Raw genomic sequence first — 3,932 nt, 5'->3', positions numbered from 1 at the left:
GAAGTTTGTGTACACTTTCCCTCCGTTCAACATGAGCGAAGCATTTTCCGTGCATTGGTGATTGATTTTATGCAGACAATGAGGTATCATGTCTCACTGCATGTTCCAACATGATCTATAAATACATTCTATAACTTTCACATCAGCATGCTTGCGTTATCAACGTTCCAGCTTCGAGGAAGAAGCTTTTTTTACCCCGGGAGACATGATGTAGCACACCCGGACTCAAGGATTCATTAACTGGAGTCTGGACATGATGTAGCATATCCAAAGCCCAAAGGCTACTAGGAATTACGTTTGTGTTTTGAGGCTTTCCTTTTATTTTTTGTGTTTCCTTTTATTAGTGATAATCTTTAAAGTTAGTTTTCCTAATCAAGTTTACAATAGGAATTATCTATTAGGGTTATATGAAGGGAACGTATGTGTTCTCTTAGAACGGGGTTTTTGATTAATAAAGTTTGAGACTTTCTAAGACAACACACGGTGCATCCAAAGTTCGCCCTAGAGAGAAACTCTCTCGAGCCCGCATCCCAAGGCGCCGTTTCGATGGATCTTCCTTGCTCCAACCACGATGCTCTTTCCTCTTCTCTCTGAAACAGCCATGTTCCTTTCCATGGACATGATGGTGACTATTCCTCCGTCGTGGCTCCGCCCCCCTCCAGATCCGCCGCCCCCGTCGTTCCTGATGCAGCACTGCTCTTCCTCCTTGAAGATGATGGTGACAGGCCTTCCTCCTCTTTCACAGCCCAGGCCTCCTTCAGATCCGGCGCGGAACAAGCATCTTCCGATTGAAACTCCTCCCGTCAAGCCACCAGAACCTCCAGACCCACCAGACGTCTCCGTCAGCCTCGTTCTTTTCACTTCCTCCAGCCCTTCTCCACAAGCTACTCAAGTCCTAGATCTGATGTTTAATTTTTCAAGGGTTTCAAGTAAGCTCAGTGATGATGGTGTTGTTCTTGTGTTCACTGGTGACACCATCTTTGTCAACTGGCGTTCTTCTCCTGTGGTATACAGGTTGTATCTTTGTCAGTTCGGGAATGAGTCTTCTCCCGACTCTTATTTCAACTTTCATTTTATCAATCCGCTTATAGACGTCCAGGTCCACCTTAGCTCCTTACTCTCTGTTTACTCCTATTCTTTTGGAAAGGATGCAATGCTAGATGTGTGGGTGACTTTCAGTCATTAGTTTTAATTATCAACTAGATTTTGACATGCACTTTCCAAGCGCGAGGTTTTTGGATTATATTATAATACAAAGTTTTATTATATCGAAAAATATAATTTTTAACAGTTATATAATCTATGAATTAGTTTATTTGAGATTTTATATCTACACTTTTACGTAAGTTTCTTTTAGGCATGAAAATTATATCCGGATCAAAAACACAAACCGAACCGACCCGAAAATATAGGTTTAGTTCAGATCCAGAGAAGATAACCTATTGGGTTTTTTTTCGGACCCGCAGGTATTTGTTTGAGTCCGGGTCCTACCCTAGATCTGATCATAAATATCTTGTATTTATTAGGTATATTTGGATATTTCGAATATGTTTCCAGCATTATGGATATTTTTATAGATTTTTTATTTACGATTATAGTTTTTGATTTCAGGTAAATTTTCAAATTAAAAAAAAAAATTGGGTATTTGGATAAAATTTTGGGTATTTTTCTTCAGTGTCAGATTTTGAATAAGATTTTGAATTTTTATGTATTTGAATTTTTTGGGTATTTGTTTGGAGTTTCAAGTACTTTTCGTGTTTTGGATATTGTTCAGATTTTTTAGATATTTCGAACTTTTTTAGGATCCTAAATACCCGAACAGATGTGGACCCATTACGTCCATATCAGGTCCAACAACCTTTTGATATAGATTTTTAACGTTATTGTACAAAAACATGGTTGATGAAATATTTTTCTGAGAAAAGATATCATAAGGAATAATATTAGGATCTGTTAAAAATATTTAAAATATTGTATGGTTAGAATGATTAATGGTATTACCAAAAAAATAATAAATAGTTATACATGACTCCAACAACTTTTTTATATTAAATTTTTTAAGACTTCTTCCTTTTTAATAGTATTGATTCGTTTTTAAACGAAAAGTATATTAAAGTATAATATCTAAACCAATAATTTTCAAAATCGTGAATAATCAATACTAATATCGTGAAGTCGGTTTAGCTTTAACAGAACGAATGAATTTCTACATTTTTGTGAAGGAATATTCAGAAAACTCATTTTTAAATATGAAAATATCTATCAAACTATAGACGGTTGAAAGTTTAGTATATGATATGATATTTTAGTGGAAAAATTTATATATGATATGATTACTTTATTATAAAGGAAAGAGGAAGTTAGAATGTACACATATATGTCGTGTAACTTCTCTTGCTTTAAATCATATATTATATGATAAAAGTGATGATATAAAATATTAGTTTCAATGCTTTACTATTAAAAATCAAAATGGTAATGATTAGGATTTAAGAGTGATATTTGAATAAATAAAGGAATTGAATCAATTATTGTTAGAGAAATATATGGTAACATATTGTTAATCTAAGTTTAAGGTAAGACCAAAAAATAATGAGTTAAATGGAAGGGTCCAAACAACTTTCATAGGTAGATTTTTTAAGACTCATTCCCTTTTAATAGTATTGATTTTAGTTAGACTGAATAAATTTATAAAAAATAATTATATAATTTATTATTTAATTGATTACAAATTAATATTATAAATATTATCTCAAAAATAAATGGAATACATATTCGAAAAAAAGAAAGATAATTCCATATATTTATTTTGTGTTTATCTACATCTTTTATTTTTATTTGTTAATTTTATAATTAGGTGGTATATATACACATATAATAATTTTATTTATCAATATACTAAAATAATAAAAATATTTTATGAAAAATAAAAAAATGATTAATATTTGTTTGTAAAGGTAATATATCATGGAATATTTTTAAACAATATTAAATTTATTTTAATATTAAAATAGGTATGTAACCAATAATAATAAATTTGATTCATATTTGTTTGTTAAAATAATGTTTTTTGGTATTTTCATTTTTATTCTTATTATTCAGTTGCAAGAATAACATTTATTTGTTATCTAAGTTTAAAAAATTAATATTATTTGTTTTTGTTTTTATAAATATTTTTTATTGCGCATGAAATTATTTTAAAAATATTTTCAAAATATCTGCTTCTAAAAGAGAATATTTTAAAAATATTATTTTTATTTACAAAAAGTATCTTTTATTTATATTTTTTTTAAATTAAATCTATTTGCTTTTAATTTTTTCAAGAGTTTTAGAGAATTATAATTTATTTAGATTAAAATTTCTTTAAAAGACTATAAAGTAAAGAAAATGTGATTTTATATTATCAAAACTGTATTTTCCAAAATGGTATGTCTTAGTTATAACTATTAAAGTTTTAAAGTTAAAAGACCATTTGAAAATAACAATTATGATTTTATAATAAATAAATACTATTTTATAAGAAAATAGAAATATCTATTTTAAAGTAAAAAATATAGATTGACTGTAGCTTATTTTTCTCTATTATACTATTTAGAAATGAAAATAACAATAAATAGGAAATGTTCTTCTTTTATACATTGCTTATTAATGTTTTGTTTGACAACATGGTTGGTATGTTTGAATGTTTATTTAGTTATTATGAGAGGTATTTTATTATATAATTATACATATATCAATATTTTTATTTACTTTTATTAATATAATATTTGATTAATATAATATGTAAATTTGGGTTCGGTTTAACATTCTTGTACTTTTGATTTATTTTGAAATTTTGTAGGTTTTAATAATTCCAAGAATTTGGTTTAATAACATCACTTTATATTAACAGTTATATATATATATATATATATATATATATATATATATAT

Source organism: Brassica oleracea, chromosome C6 (genome assembly GCF_000695525.1).
Source record: "Brassica oleracea var. oleracea cultivar TO1000 chromosome C6, BOL, whole genome shotgun sequence".
NCBI classification, from domain to species: Eukaryota; Viridiplantae; Streptophyta; class Magnoliopsida; order Brassicales; family Brassicaceae; genus Brassica; species Brassica oleracea.
The sequence above is the reverse complement of the archived record's forward strand: the minus strand, read 5'-3'. Positions refer to the sequence as shown.